The sequence below is a fragment of the Podarcis filfolensis genome (assembly GCF_964270895.1).
Source record: "Podarcis filfolensis genome assembly, chromosome: 3".
Taxonomy (NCBI): Eukaryota; Metazoa; Chordata; class Lepidosauria; order Squamata; family Lacertidae; genus Podarcis; species Podarcis filfolensis.
In genome coordinates, this window is record NC_139606.1 from 120,016,779 (window position 1) to 120,032,644 (window position 15,866).

The following is a 15,866-nucleotide window of genomic DNA, read 5'->3' on the forward strand; positions in this document are numbered from 1 at the left end:
TGTGTGTGTGTGTGTGTGTGTGTGTGTGTGTGTTGTGCTGCTTTTATGGTATTTGTGTTGCTTTCAAGGTGCTTTATTTCAACAGTTCTGGCTGACACTGGTTTAAAATTCTGTGCATTGTTGTAAATATATGGGGGGAATTACAAAAAAATGGGCACCCAAAGTGAGGACAAGGCTTTTCTATTTAAATTTGGAGAAAGGGGAGAAGTATCAGTGCCAGTCGTGAGCTGTTGGTCTGGGCTGTGCCTGTAACATTTAGCAGGCAGTTGCTGGTCTTTTGCAATCTCCACAGAGATGGGCCCCAGGAGATGTCTTCAGCATCCTTTCCCAAGAGCCTGAAGTTCAAACCCAGCAGGCAAGGTGGGGAACCTGTGGTCACGGGGCTAAGTCCCATTTCCCCACCTGGTCTTGCTTCAAGTTAACGGACAAGCGTTGCTCCATCGGATGCCCACAGGCAGCAAAGTTGGGTCAAGCAACTGCCAGATGCAGAAAAGTGAACTTGGGAATGAGCCCAGATCAGAAGGCGATATTGGGGTGTGTGAAATTGTGGGAATGGGGAGCAGCAATGCCAAAGAGGTCCCTCTCCATGCAAACAGATTCTGGGATGGAACTTGAGAAAATGAGCAAATAACACATGTGAGGATTCCTTGAAAATATTGTTACACTGCACCCAAATTGCTGAGCATGGAGAAAACCCAGAAGTTTCAGTGTTTGCCCAGAGTTGGGTTTCCTTGAATGTGAGCGGAGATATAGATGTTTTTGAACATATAGAGAGAGCATGAGCATAAAATGGATGGGGTCACAGCATTAACCCCCCCCCCCCCAAATCATCCTTCTCAGTTCCTCACAGCTTTGGATCCCCAACACAATAAACAGGAATCTGTGTTTCCGGCTTCCAGGCTGCTTCCAACTCAGCTCTCAAACTCCACATGGGCTCAGGACCAAAATATCTCAAGGGACGCCTCTCCCCATATGAACTGACCTGGACCCTGAGATCATCATCAGAAGCCCTTCTTCATGTGCCTCCTTTGCAAGAGACCTGGAAGGCCGCACTATGAGATGAGGTCTTTTCTGTGGTGGCTCCCTGTTTGTGGAATACTCTTCCCCAGGAAGCTCATTCTGCCCCTTTAGGTGCCAGGCAAATACATTCCTCTTCTTCCAGCCTTGGACTAATGGAAAAATGGTCTTTTACACTATGTGTGGGTGTTATTGTTTGTTTTCTTAATATGGTATGTATTTTGATGTTTTTGTATTTTAAACTGCGCTGTGGTTTATTCTTTTGAGATGCTGATGATGACACTCCAGTGGCCAGTGAAGGTCCTAGCCCTACAAAGAAAGTTGTCTGGCTAGCTCAGCAAACTCCTCTTTGAGATTCTAACCCTCTGTGGGATCAGGACCCCAAGAATTGGAAGGGATGCAGGGCACTCACTGATCCAGAGCAAGATGAGCAACCTTTTTGCCTAAGCCTCCAGGTGTCAACACCTCACAGGTTGCGGATGTGGAGCAGGATGCCAACTCACTTGCAAGCAAGAGGAGACGAGAGGGGAGGTGGCATCAGGGTTGGATTGGGGGCAGAGGTCCAGGGCTCCACTTAGCAAAAAGAGGAGGAGGAACCCCAGATCCAGCAGGGCTGGCTGAACCATAATTTGAGGGGCTCACTTGCCCTTTAACCTCTGCTTGCTTCTTATCTGAAGCAACAATTGCTTCTGTGTGCAGACTTTAAAATATATTCTCGCTGTTGACATTTTCTGGCTCTGGGTTCTGGAGCTAATGGAGGCATTTATTGCTAGTTGCCATAGTGCAATTCCCACTTCCTTTTGGTCAGCATCCTAAACTCCACTGTGAGTAACCCAGAAAAAGCATTGGCTTGCGGGGGATATTGGAATTGAGCCCTTGGTGGTATGATGGGATGGAAGCGGGGAGGGAGGGGAAGGAGAGCATCACCTGAACCAAACCTGGTGGCTTAGGTGAGTGTCACTCAGATGATGGGGAGGAGGAGCTCACCTGAGGGGCCTCACCTGTCTTGGGTGAAAATGAGGCTTTGGACATCCATCAGACCCTCTCCCTTAAGAAGACAAGGAAGAGGAGCCTGGAGTTCTCCAGATAATGTTGAGGACTAACAATGGTGACTCTGAGTTTTTGTGTTTGTATGTGTGACACATCGGATAGTAGAGTCTGACCCCAAAATCCCCCCTCCCCACACACATTTTCACAACATGGACCAACGCAGATTTTTCCAATGTTTTCATTTATAACTCACCTTAACAACAACATATTAGGCCATTTGAACCCAAAACACTTGGCCTCCCAAGACGTTGACATCTCCAATTATCACATTGGGCTCTGGTGAAATCTGCTGCTTCTTTCTCCACCTCCTCCCCACTTTCTCTGCGCTGGTCAAGTCCTGCTTAGGAAACATCCCGTCCCTCTCTGTGCAACTGCCCAAGGAAGCGAGGCAGTTGGAGAGGAGATATGGAGAAAGAGGCACAAGGAGAAGCGGGGTGGTGGGACTGGGCAAGAGGGGTGGGCCCACAATTTGAGAAATGCTCTTGTGCAAAGCCCTGTTTGCAAAAACAACCACGAAACCGGAATGGCACCACTGACTGTCCTCGAAGAATGCATTTTCCGAAATGCATTCAGCCAGCAATAAAGATAAGGGAGGAGATACAGGTCCTTGGGGCAGAAGGCTGTCCATGGCTACCAGCCAGGATGGCTACTTTCTCCCTCCCCTGCTGGAGACAGGAGGCCTTTGAACATCATTGGCCCAGAATCACAAGTGGGGAGAGTGGTGTTCGCTCAGGTCCTCCTTGTAGGCTACCAATGGCCATGAATCACATGGGATTCCCAGGAACTGGCATTAAGAAGCATTGTGGCCTCTCCCTGCAGAGGCAGAGCATCTCCCTCATGGCTAGCAGCCCCTGGTCTTCATTTCAGGGCATCCGAGTCAGTGGTCATCCCTGCCTCCTGGGCGAGGGAGTTCCATAGTTTCACTACAAGCTGCACGAAAAAAGCCCTTGGTTTTATCTCTCCCGAATGTCCCGACACTCAGATTCCCGTCATGTCAAAATTGCACTCCTATTTAAATCTGCCTTACCTCCCATTAGGAAACCCCTGCATCTCTTCCACCTTTTCCCCACACGCAACCTGCCCCACTGATCTCGCTGCTTGGTAGTCTTGGCATTCTGGAGGGCAGAGTGTCAGCATCCGACAAAACACTCCCAGGGCAAAGGGTATCTCTGGAGCCATTCATGTCAAAGGATGTCTCGCCCGGAGTTGTGGGTGAGCTGCAGCAATTCCACTCTCATCCAGGATTCCCTGCTGACGATCTTGATGGAAAAGGCCATCAGACGGGAGCTGAAGTCAAGGTGAGCTTGAGGATCTGAGCGGTGGTGGCTCCTCTTTGCTGCAAGTTCTTAGAGGGAGAGATGATGCTGTCAACAGCCATTGGAGCTCCTGCCAGAGGGAAAGGGGAAACCAAAACAGCTGGTGCATCACTCTTTTTTAGACCTGTTCCAGATGTTTTGGAATACCACCACAGCATGTGGACTTGGAGAGACTTGGAGAAACTTCATTTTTTTAAATAAAGTGCCCCTTAGAAAATCTGCCACCCACCCTCCCACCCACCCACTCCCACAGGAAACAATGTTTGAGGTCTAATCATTTCAATTCTAAAATGCATGCCCTGCTTCTTCCATTCCACAGAGGGTTTGCTCAAATCATCAAAGCAACATTGGTCCACACATTAAAATACAGAGCAATCTGAAAACAGCAGCTAAAAGGGGAGAGAGGAGGGCAATTCGGTCAATTTCAATTTTCCACAGTTTCATTTTCCCAAACTGCCTTAAAATACAGAAACATTCTCCTGAAAACTAATCAGCATTTTTTTGCATTTTTTTCCAAATATGCAGGTATTTCCTTGGTCTACATTACTTGACTGGAGAACTGCATTGCAAAATTCAGATTAGAGCAGATTTGGAAGTTTAACTTGGTATTGTCCACAAAGTACAAATTTGGTAGGCTGTCCTGCAATTTGAACTGACTCCATTTCCCACCACCACTCCTGAGCAACCCCACAGAGAACTCCAGCAACAGTCAGGAAAGAGCAACAGTTTGATTTCATAGCAACTTGGGGTTGTTCCTGCATATTCCTTTTCATATTTGAAAGATCAGGGATGTCAACTGATAGCAAAGGCAGGGAAAGAAATATTTTCTTATGCAAGATTCCTGCACATTGTTTGAACAATGAATTTGGATGCCTGGTGAAGGCCTATATTTATATCGGACAAAGCCAAAGGGATTTGTTGTTCAATGAAATTACATCAAGCATCACCTTCTTCTTCCTTTCTTCGGGTGCTGGCCATTCCTTGCTATTCCCTCCCCATCATCCTATGGGCATAGCTGGACTTAATCTCCCATCATTCCTGGGTGCTAGCCCTTCTGGCTTGTGAGGCGGAAGGGAGCTGGGGATCCCCATCAACATCTGGAAGGCACCACATAACCTACTGCTGCCCTAGCCCTCTAACTCTGAGAAGGAGGGTCTCCCTCTCCACCTTACCTGGCGCTCCCAGGAGCAGGAGGAGGAAGGCAGCCGAGAGACCAGGTGGAAGAGCTTCTAGGCTGCATGTCGGAGACTCCAGGGCAGAGCGGAGGTGGGGAGCTTCTCCGTGTTTCTAGGTCACTGGGGGTTGTGACACCTTCAGGGGTCTTTGGAAATCTTGCAGGGGGAGGGGAGAATGAGCACAGCCCACAGGCCTTCCCAACACAGGGTCTCCACCAGTTTCTGCAGAAGACGAGGAAGCAGAGAAATGTCCACAAAGGCAGAGAGCGAGAACAATAGTCTTGAAGTCCTTGTAGGGATGGGGACCAAAGTGAGAAGACGGGAGATCTGGACGCAAGGCACAACTCACACCTGGGTCAAACACAGTCTTCAGAAACCTGGTGCTCTCCAGATGTTTGGGGTTACAATTCCCATCGCCCCCACCCTGCAGGACCATGTGAGGCCAAAGGTGAGAGGAGATTTTGCATTCATATGCTACTTGCCTGTAAAAAGATCCAGAGTAGTTTACAAAAGAGCGTGAGAATATCTGTGGGGCAGTTTGGGGCAGCCACACCCAGGGGTTTGGTCATGGATAAATCCACGGGCATAGCTATGACTTTATCCAGAATCTTGAGATGTCTCCCCTTCCCCTTTTTGCTCTATTTTGGGTGCAGACCATTTCTTGCTGTTCCCTCCCCATTTTACTTGAGGGGCAGCTAGTGTTGGGACTGTCAGATATTTGTGGACTGCATCTCTCATTACTCCTGGCCAGTGGCCCTTCTGGCTTGTGGGGCAAGGGGTGCTGGAGGTCCCCCTCAACACTGGGAAGTCCCCACATTGGCTCCCAGGAACAGGAGGAAGGGGACAACACAGAGATATTTCATATTTTATTTTGGGGAGGGGAGGGAAATATCAGTGCCAGTCGTGAGCTGTTGGTCTGGGCTGTGCCTGTAACATTTAGCAGGCAGTTGCAGGTCTTTTGAAATCTCCACAGAGATGGGCCCCATGAGATGTCTTCAGCATCCTTTCCCAAGTGCCCGAAGTTCAAACCCAGCAGGCAAGGTGAGGAACCTGTGGTCACAGGGCTAAGTCCCATTTCCCCACCTGGTCTTACTTCAAGTTAACGAACAAGCGTTGCTCCATCGGATGCCCACAGGCAGCAAAGTTGGGTGAAGCAACTGCCAGATGCAGCCCAGGGAAATTTGGATTTAGCCCAGATCAGAAGGCGATATTGGGGGACAGTGGGTGGGAGTGGGGAGTAGCAATGCCACAGAGATCCCTTTCCATGCAAACAGATTCAGGGATGGAGCAGAAAGGGGGCCAATAACACATTTCAAGTTCCTTTGAAATATTGTTACGCAGCACTCAACTCCCTGAGTGGTGAGAAAATCCATGAGTTCCCGTGCTTGCCCAGAGTTCGGTTTCCTTGGAATGAAGGTCAGCGGAGGCTGTGCTGTCTTTAGGATATCTGGTGTTATTTACACATATAGACAGCCTGAGCATAAAATGCTGGGCTTCAATGCACCCCCCCAAAAAAAGAACTCCCTCCTTCTCAGTCACAGCTTAGGATTCATCACCTGAGGCCTTTTCTCATGCATCTCCTCAGCAAGAATTCTGGGGAGGGGGCAACACTAGGCAACTAGGGGCTGGGGGTGGAGGAAAGGCCCACCCATTAGTCAGAAGGACCCCTTCACTCAGTTGCCACTCTTGCAACCTGACTCGTTCTTTTGAGATGCTCATGAGGACACTCTAGTTGCCGGCCAGAGTCATTGCCTTACAAAAAAACTTGTCTGACCTCCTCTCTTAGATTCTAACCCTCCGTGGGTACAGGACCGCTGGAATGATAAGGAACTGAAGGCATGCTCCAATCCACAATATGAATCACCTTTTGGCCAAAGCCCCCAGGTGTCAACACCCCACAGGTTGCTGATGTGGAGCAGGATATTTGTTGGATGTCAAACTCAGCCAAGAGCATAAGGTCAAACAGATTCCTCACTGGCCTTGCAGACAACTTCATTGTCCAGAAAGTGGGAGAAGCAACAAGAGGAACAGCCATTTTAGATCTGGTCCTAACCAATGTTGATGACCTGGTTAGTGGGGTAGAAGTGGAAGGATCATTAGGCGCGAGTGATCATGCTCTTCTGAAGTTTGCTATACAGCGGAAAGGAGCAGCCAAGCATACTAGGACTCAATTTCTCGACTTTAAGAAAGCCGACTTCATAAAACTTAGGGAAGTGCTGGGTGAGATCCCATGGACAGTAATACTAAAAGGAAAGGGAGTTCATGATGGCTGGGAGTTTGTTAAGAGGGAGATAGTAAAAGCACAACTTCAGGCAATACCAATGAGACGGAAACATGGAAGGTGCCTAAAGAAGCCAGGGTGGCTATCTAAAGAATTTTTAACTGAGTTAGGATTAAAAAAGGATGTGTACAAAAAAATGGAAAAGGGGGGAAACCACCAAAGAGGAATTCAAACAAATAGCCAACACGTGTAGACACAAAGTCAGAAAAGCTAAAGCACAGAATGAACTCAGGCTTGCTAGAGAAGTTAAAAGCAACAAAAAAGGCTTTTATGGGTATGTTCGTAGCAAAAGGAAGAACAAAGAAACAGTGGGGTCACTCAGAGGAGAAGATGGTGAAATGCAAACAGGGGACACAGAAAGGGCTGAACTCCTCAATGCCTTCTTTGCCTCAGTCTTCTCCGATAAAGAAAACAATGCCCGACCTGAAGAATTTGGAGCAAATGATTCAGCAGAGGAAACACAGCCCAGAATAACTAAGGAGATAGTACAAGGATACTTGGCTAGTTTAGATGTATTCAAGTCTCCAGGGCCAGATGAACTGCATCCAAGAGTATTAAAAGAACTGGCAGATGTGATCTCAGAACCACTGGCAGTCATCTTTGAGAATTCCTGGAGAACAGGCGAAGTCCCGGCAGACTGGAGGAGGGCAAATTTTGTCCCTATTTTCAAAAAGGGGAAAAGAGAGGACCCAAATAATTACCGCCCAGTCAGTCTGACATCAATACCAGGGAAGATTCTGGAGCAGATCATTAAGCAAACAGTCTGTGAGCACCTAGAAAGGAATGCTGTGATCACCAATAGTCAGCATGGATTTCTGAAAAATAAGTCATATGAGACTAACCTGATCTCGTTTTTTGACAGAATTACAAGCCTGGTAGATGAAGGGAACGCAGTGGATGTAGCCTACCTTGATTTCAGCAAGGCATTTGACAAGGTGCCCCATGATATTCTTGTAAAGAAGCTGGTAAAATGCGGTCTTGACTATGCTACCACTCAGTGGATTTGTAACTGGCTGACTGACCGAACCCAAAGGGTGCTCATCAATGGTTCCTCTTCATCCTGGAGAAGAGTGACTAGTGGGGTGCCACAGGGTTCTGTCTTGGGCCCGGTCTTATTCAACATCTTTATCAACGACTTGGATGATGGACTCAAGGGCATCCTGATCAGATTTGCAGATGACACCAAACTGGGAGGGGTGGCTAACACCCCAGAGGACAGGATCACACTTCAAAAGGACCTTGACAGATTAGAGAACTGGGCCAAAACAAACAAGATGAATTTTAATAGGGAGAAATGTAAAGTATTGCACTTGGGCAAAAAAAAATGAGAGGCACAAATACAAGATGGGTGACACCTGGCTTGAGAGCACTACATGTGAAAAGGATCTAGGAGTCTTGGTTGACCACAAACTTGACATGAGCCAACAGTGTGACGCGGCAGCTAAAAAAGCCAATGCAATTCTGGGCTGCATCAATAGGAGTATAGCATCTTGATCAAGGGAAGTAATAGTGCCACTGTATTCTGCTCTGGTCAGACCTCACCTGGAGTACTGTGTCCAGTTCTGGGCACCACAGTTCAAGAAGGACACTGACAAACTGGAACGTGTCCAGAGGAGGGCAACCAAAATGGTCCAAGGCCTGGAAACGATGCCTTATGAGCTGGGCATGTTTAGCCTGGAGAAGAGGAGGTTAAGGGGTGATATGATAGCCATGTTCAAATATATAAAAAGATGTCACATAGAGGAGGGAGAAAGGTTGTTTTCTGCTGCTCCAGAGAAGCGGACACGGAGCAATGGATCCAAACTACAAGAAAGAAGATTCCACCTAAACATTAGGAAGAACTTCCTGACAGTAAGAGCTGTTCGACGGTGGAATTTCCTGCCAAGGAGTGTGGTGGAGTCTCCTTCTTTGGAGGTCTTTAAGCAGAGGCTTGACAACCATATGTCAGGAGTGCTCTGATGGTGTTTCCTGCTTGGCAGGGGGTTGGACTCGATGGCCCTTGTGGTCTCTTCCAACTCTATGATTCTATGATTCTATGATTCTATGATTCTAGGATGCCAACTCACTTGCAGGCAAGAGGAGAGAGGCCATCAGGGTTGGATTTGGGGCAGAGGTCCAGGGCTCCACTCCACAGAATGAGCAGGAGGCTCCCCAGATCCAGCAGAGCTGGCTGACCACATGTTAAAGTATGTGAAGTAGAACACATTGCCTTCTAAGGAAGACCTTCTGTAAGGCCATAGAGGCACAAGATGCCAACTTCAGGCTGAGGATTCCTGGGGTGTTGGAATGGGAAGTGGGGAAACCTCCTAGCATCTCCACCTGCCCTCATGTCCCAAAGGTCCTCACCGGCTTTTATTCCTCTGCTTGCCTCTTATCTGAAGCAAGGACTCCTTCTGAGTACAGCCTTTTAAATGTTTTTGTATCTATGGGTTTATTCTAGCTCTGGGGTTAATGGCCCTAAACATTGCTGGCTGCCATTGTGCAGTCCGAAAGGACAACGCCATTTGGGTTTCTCTTCAGGCTTGGCATGAAAGTGGGGGCACCACTCCCTTGACTTTTTTCCTCCCCCAAGAGCACATTTGGGTTGTACCTTTCTTAGCTCTGATTCTATTCTGGGCTACTCGTGCTGTGACTCCTCTGTTTATTGCTTGTCTGGGAAGGTGAAAGGCAGAGATGGGATGGCTCAAAGGACCCATCAGGAGGAGCTGAGAAGCAAGACATTGAGGGCAAAACTCCACGTGGAAGAAGCTCTGCAGAGATTTTCACAATCAATGCAGGATGAATGTGGGTTGGTGTGAGAGGGGGTGGACTTCAAAATCACACCCTTCTCAGGTGTCTGTGGGTCAGGTGTCACCCACTTCCTTTTAGGCAATGCCCGAAACAGATATTTATACTCCACTGTGTGCAATCCACTAGAAGAATTGGCTTGTAGAGAATATTGGAATTGAGCCCATGGTGACATGATGGGATGGAAGCAGGGAGGGAGGGGGAGGAGAGCATCACCTGAACTAAACCTGGCGAATGTCACTCAGATGATGGGAAGAAAGAGCTCACCTTAGGGGCCTCACCTGTCCAGGGTGGTAATGCATTGCAGGGGTTGGACTAGATGACTCTTGGGGTACCTTCCAAAGCTGAAGCTCTATAAGTCTATGATTCTGTGGTATTTGGCTGGTCCTTGGCACATGAAACTCAGAGCTTGCCACATGCATCCTGCAAACGACGGTTGGCACCCCACAAGGTTTCATCAGTCCTCCAGTCACCTATAAGTAGAGGGAGCTTTCCTTCCCCTGGCAATTGCTCTTCCACTTGGCTTCTGGTACCTCCAGGATTCCCACCATCCTCCAACCATGAAGATCTTCTGCCTCCTCTCTGTGGCCGTCCTCTTCTTGATGCTGCTGGCTCCAGGTATGGCCTTCTTCTCACATGCTTTTTCTCTGAGCAGCTCCACAGCTCTCAACTTTATTCCTTTTAAACCTGACTCTGAGCACCACTTGCTGTGACTCCCAAAGAGGTGGGATCTTGCTCCTCTGTCCTCGTGGAGAGTTTCCCAAATGGGGCTTCTGGTTGGACACTGTGAGAAGAGGGTGCTGGACTGGATGGGCCCCCTTTGGCCAGATCCACCAGTCAGTCTCTTCTTATTATATTACCTCATTTATGTGATCCACGGAAGCTCTTGCTTTCAAATCTGTAATAATGTGCTTCAGCACACTCAGCTTTGCGGTGGGTAAAAGAACGGGCCGGTTTCCTGGGCAAGGGGGCTTCTCTCTCCCAGTTTGCCGGTGGCCGCCCAGGGAAGCCAGTGACTCTGACGCAGCCTTCCCTACCACCTTGGCTCAGACCCTGTCCTGGAGGTGCAGGGAGGCAACAGAAGGGCCATTGTGGAAGAAGTTGTAGAAGGTGAGTCCTGCAAGAGAGAGCCTTCAAAGTCTTCTTTTTCCTCCTGCAGATTTCACCAGAGCCCAAGCTCAATGTCCTAATCGGAGATGTACACAGCTCGGAGGGAGATGCATGAGATGGTGCCCTAGGCCAATTGGTAGATGTACAGGAGGCCGAGTGTGTTGCCGTAATGGTGAGTTAAATCAAATCTTAGCTGTTCCCCCAAAATTAGTCAATGGTGTCTCATGACCCCAAATGTCCCCAGGAAACGCAGCAGCGGCAGTCTCAGCAGCCCAGAGCAGTTGGCTCTGGCTGGCTTCAGGAGCTGCTGGGAAGTCCCCATAGGATGGTGGTGCAGGGGCTCCAAGATGCAGCTTCCGGGCTGCCTCCACCTTCCCTGACCCCAGCAACTCAGCTGGGAAGGGAGGCTTCACGCTGCCTGTTGGAGCAGCCTCCCAACTCCTACATCTGTGCAAGCAGGATTGGGGCAGGGATCTCCCAGCTGTGAAGGGAGGGTTCACGCTGCCTATCAGATCTTGCTGTAAGCAGGAGGGGGCAGGGATCTCTCAGTTAGGCAATGAGAAGCCTCCCTTCCCAGCTGAGGGATCCCTGCCCCCTCCAGCTTGCACGCAGGTAGGAATGGGATTGGGGCTGCTCCGATGGGAAGGGAGGCAACGCGCTGCCCAAGCCTTGCCACCGCCGCTGCTCTCGGCCCTCCTTCTCCGCCTTCCATGACTGACCCACTGCGCACCACTTCCCCATGACCACCACCACTGAACGACCAGCAACTCAGGGGCTGCCCAGGCTCATGGAGAAAGGAGATAGAAGCCTCGGAGTCTGGTAGATAGAAAAAGACCACTTTTATTTTGTGTTTTGAAGGTTACTAGTTGATGTACTGTTTCTCTTTTTTTCTTTGGTGGTGATGGGAATTTATTTTCTTTTTCTGTATGGTGTGTTAATGTGAATGGTAACAATACAATTTAATAAAGGGGCGGGGAGAAGACTTGGAGGAAGGGGAAACGTTGCGGTTGAGGTCCAGGTGGTGGCCACCGCTCTGCCACTGCCATCGTTGCAGCATCAACGTCCCAAACGTGTAGCATTTAATTAATTAAAGTGTCCCCGGATTTATTGAAAAAAATCTGGTAACCTTACCTTAGCCTGGGAAAGAATGCCTCCCTTGGCTCAAAGAACAGCTTTTCGTGGTTTGAGAGGGTGGGGGCTCAGTCATTGACCCTCCTCAAATAGCAAAGGCAACCTGTGTGAAACATCTCTGTGAAGGTGGTTACTGAATCACAGAATTGTAGAGTTGGAAGGGAAAGTGTTAAATGCACAACAACACACACTCACAAGGATCTGTTCAAATGTGTCTTCTTCTGGGGTTGTTGTTTGTAAAAAGAAGAAGGAAAAAGAACCACATTAGCGAAAAAATGTCTGTATGGCAGCCAAGCCCCACTCAAATTCCCCAAAGAGCATATATGAAATGCCCAGAGGTCTCTCCTACACTCATAGAATAGAAGTGTAGCATTGGGAGTCACCAAGGGGACATCTAGTCCAACCCTCTGCAAAACAAAACCTCTGAGCCTCTGAGCCAGTCTGGTGCAGTGGTTAAGAGCGGTGGACTCGTAATCTGGTGAACCGGGTTCGCTTCCCCGCTCCTCCACATGCAGCTGCTGGGTGACCTTGGGCCAGTCACACTTCTCTGAAGTCCCACTCACCTCACAAAGTGTTTGCTGTGGGGCAGGAAGGGAAAGGAGAATGTGAACTGCTTTGAGACTCCTTTGGGTAGTGATATCAAATCCAAACTCCTCCTCCTCCTCCTCCTCCTCCTCTTCTTCTTCTTCTTCTTTGTGCAATCTGAACTCTGACAACAGGAGCTCTTCTGCCTCCCAGTTGGAGTCACTGGTTGTTATGTACTGAGTTGAATAGGATCCAAAAGGCAGCAGTCTGACTGGTCCTAGAACAATAGGGTCCAGAATGCAGCAGTCTAACTGGTCCTAGAACAATAGGATCCAGAATGCAGCAGTCTGATTGGTCCTAGAACAATAGGATTCAGAATGCAGCAATCTGATTGGTCCTAGAACAATAGGATTCAGAATGCAGCAGTCTGATAGGTCCACAGGAGCCACCCAATACAACTCCAGGTGGAAGTGAATCCGCAACCTGATTGGCCTACAGGTGAATCCCGGAATTAGCCAATCACGTGGGGCCCATTGTGTAAATAATTCAGACATTCTGGGGAAACTTCCATTCCTCCTCACCACTATGAGTTGAATAAAGAACATGAAATTCACTATCGATTCCGAGTATATTTCACTGGTCTGGGTTTTCAGAACCACCACCAACACCTATATTAACAGTGTCTCCTCCTCTCACAGTGGGATAACTCTGCAGATCTCCGGTGCGAGACCTCTGGTGAAAGGAAGACCACCCTGCTCTCCTCTGACGTGCAGCTGCCTCGACTGCACCCCCATCTCTGCTGGGGAAGAAACCGCTTTGCTTGATGCTGCTGAAGGTGATGCTGGGAAGGAGTCAAGAGGGAGCCATCCTGTCTGCCTGTATACTCAGGAGTAAGCCCCACTGTGGCCCGTGGGGTCTGACTCCTTAGTAAATGGGCTCAGCATTGGAGCCTGGATTTGGTTTGCCTGCAAAAATGCTTTAGCTTCTTCTTTTTAATAAATGCAAGCATTGGAAACTTTTGTGCTGGTTCATGTTGTGAAAACGTCTGCTGGGTTGAGGGGATACTTTTGGTCAGGCTCTCAGACCCTCTCTCTCTCTCTCTCTCTCTCTCTCTCTCTCTCTCTCTCTCTCTCTCTCTCTCTGCCAGTCAGTGGTGCCATCCAGGCTTTGTGGTTCTTTTCCAAACATGGCTTTGCACAAGGGCATTTCTCAAATTGTAGGCCCCCACCTCTCCCAGGGGTCTCCCAGCCCCTCCTCCTGCCCCTTTCTCTGTCTCTCCCCTCCAACCAGTGGCGTAGCGTGGGTTGTCAGCACTCGGGGCAAGGCAAGTAGTTTGCGCCCCCTAACCCGTGGATTTGCGCCCCCTTACCCTAACCCCCAGATGTTGCGCCCGGTGCGGCCGGGCCCCCCCTGCACCCCCCACGCTACGCCACTGCCTCCAACTGACAACTGCTTCCTTGGACAGCTGCACAGAGAAGGATGTTTCAGAAACAGGAATTGAGCAGAGATGCAAAACCCTAGGGGACATACCCTGCAACATTTCTGCCATGAAAATAGGGATCTTCTCTTCAATAGGAATAGGAATAGTAAATAATAATCATAATACCCAACCTATTTGGCTGGGTACACCATCCACTCTGGGTGGCTCAGAAATATATATAAAAACATCATAACACGTTAAACATTTAAAAAACTTCTCTATACAGGACTACCTCCCGATGACTCAGGAGTTGCAGAACTCCAACATTTCTCTGATGGAAATGGGGATGTCCTTGGGGAAAGTGGGACATTCTGATATCAAGTCAGATCAGCTGGGAGAGCTTCTGTAAGTCCAGGACTGTCCCTGGAAGATGGGGACACTTGGAGGGTTGGAGGGGCGCGGAGAAAGAAGACGGGGGCCATGAAGGAGAAGGGGGGAGGGGAGGGCCTTGTGGACAGGACTGGCCCAAGACATTTGAGCCCCTGAGGCAAACCACACAATGGTGCTTTCCAGCCCCCACCCAGCCCCTACCCAGGGAAGAAGGGGTGAGTTAAAACCTACATTAGGATCAAGGGGGGGGTGATATCAGCAACTCCTCCAAGTCACCAAGATGCATTTCTTGGGGGCTGAATCTGATGCCTCTGTGGATCCTGCTACCCAAGATGCAGTGGCGTAGCGTGGGGGGTGCAGGGGGGGCGGGCCGCACCGGGCGCAACATCTGGGGTTAGGGCAAATCCATAGGTTAGGGGGCGCAAATCCACGGGTTAGGGGGCGCAAATCCACGGGTTAGGGGGCGCAAATTACTTGCCTTGCCCCGGGTGCTGACAACCGACGCTACGCCACTGCCAAGATGGGCACTGCCTCTTTCCTCATGAGTGGACTGGCCCAGCATGTTGATCTCTGTCCTGCGTGGCAGAGAAGGAAGACATGGGGAGGGTGGGAAGCAGAGCTGAGGGGAAGGAAGGTGATGAGTGGGGGGCAGCGTGGACCACACTGTGAAGTTTTCCCCAGGCTTCTAGGCAAGACACGCATTCCCCCCAACATTTCTCCAGTGAAAAGAGGGATGTCCTTTTCCTTCATCATCATCATGATGTTATTACTTATAGAGAGGGGTCAGCAAACTTACCGCACTGAGGGCGGTGTCTCCAGCGCGATTGCCTGTGGGCTGGAGGGCGGGGGAGCGTGTGCATATCTGCGTGCACACACGCTATTTCCAGAAATACTTTTGCAAAAGCTAAGAAAGGAAGAAAAATAGAAGGAATTGTAATTGGGGAAAAATCCTATAAAGTTAGAGCATTTTTGGACCATTTAATAATAAAAACACAAGGCCCAAAAAGAAAGCATCCCAGCGGCATTAGAATTAATTAATACATATGGAAAAGTGGCGGCCCTAAAGGTAAATTATCAAAAAACTAAGCTACTAACTAAAAATCTAAATACAGAAGAGAATAAAGAACTCAAACGGTTGATGGGTTTAGAGATCAAAAACAAGGTAAAATACTTAGGGATCTGGGTATCAACAAAGGGTATTAACCTATACGAAGATAATTATGTCAAAGTATGGAAGGAGGTAAAGAAAAATATGGAAACTTGGACCAAGCTACACCTCTCTCTATGGGGTAGAATCTCGGTGGTTAAGATGAACATACTCCCCAAAATGATCTTTTTATTTCAAACTATACCGATATTAGGGATGTGGGTGGCGCTGTGGGTTAAACCACAGAGCCTAGGACTTGCCGATCAGAAGGTCGGCAGTTCGAATCCCCACGACGGGGTGAGCTCCCGTTGCTCGGTCCCAGCTCCTGCCAACCTAGCAGTTCGAAAGCACGTCAAAGTGCAAGTAGATAAATAGGTACAGCTCCGGCGGGAAGGTAAACGGCGTTTCTGTGCACTGCTCTGGTTTGCCAGAAGGGGCTTAGTCATGTTGGCCACATGACCTAGAAGCTGTACGCCGGCTTCCTGGGCCAATAAAGCGATATGAGCGCCGCAACCCC

General features: G+C 49.1%; 1 long non-coding RNA gene across 2 annotated transcripts; it reads left to right on the forward strand.

Moving 5' to 3' along the window:
• Positions 1-10,111: 10,111 nt before the first annotated feature.
• LOC310758843 lies at positions 10,112-13,316 on the forward strand. 2 transcript variants are annotated; one of them, XR_014545995.1, is made up of 3 exons: positions 10,112-10,244; positions 10,786-10,908; positions 13,091-13,316. It is a non-coding gene; the product is annotated as an uncharacterized lncRNA (long non-coding RNA). The 2 variants fall into 2 exon arrangements; XR_014545996.1 differs by having other exon boundaries at positions 13,107-13,316.
• The last annotated feature ends 2,550 nt before the right edge of the window (positions 13,317-15,866 follow it).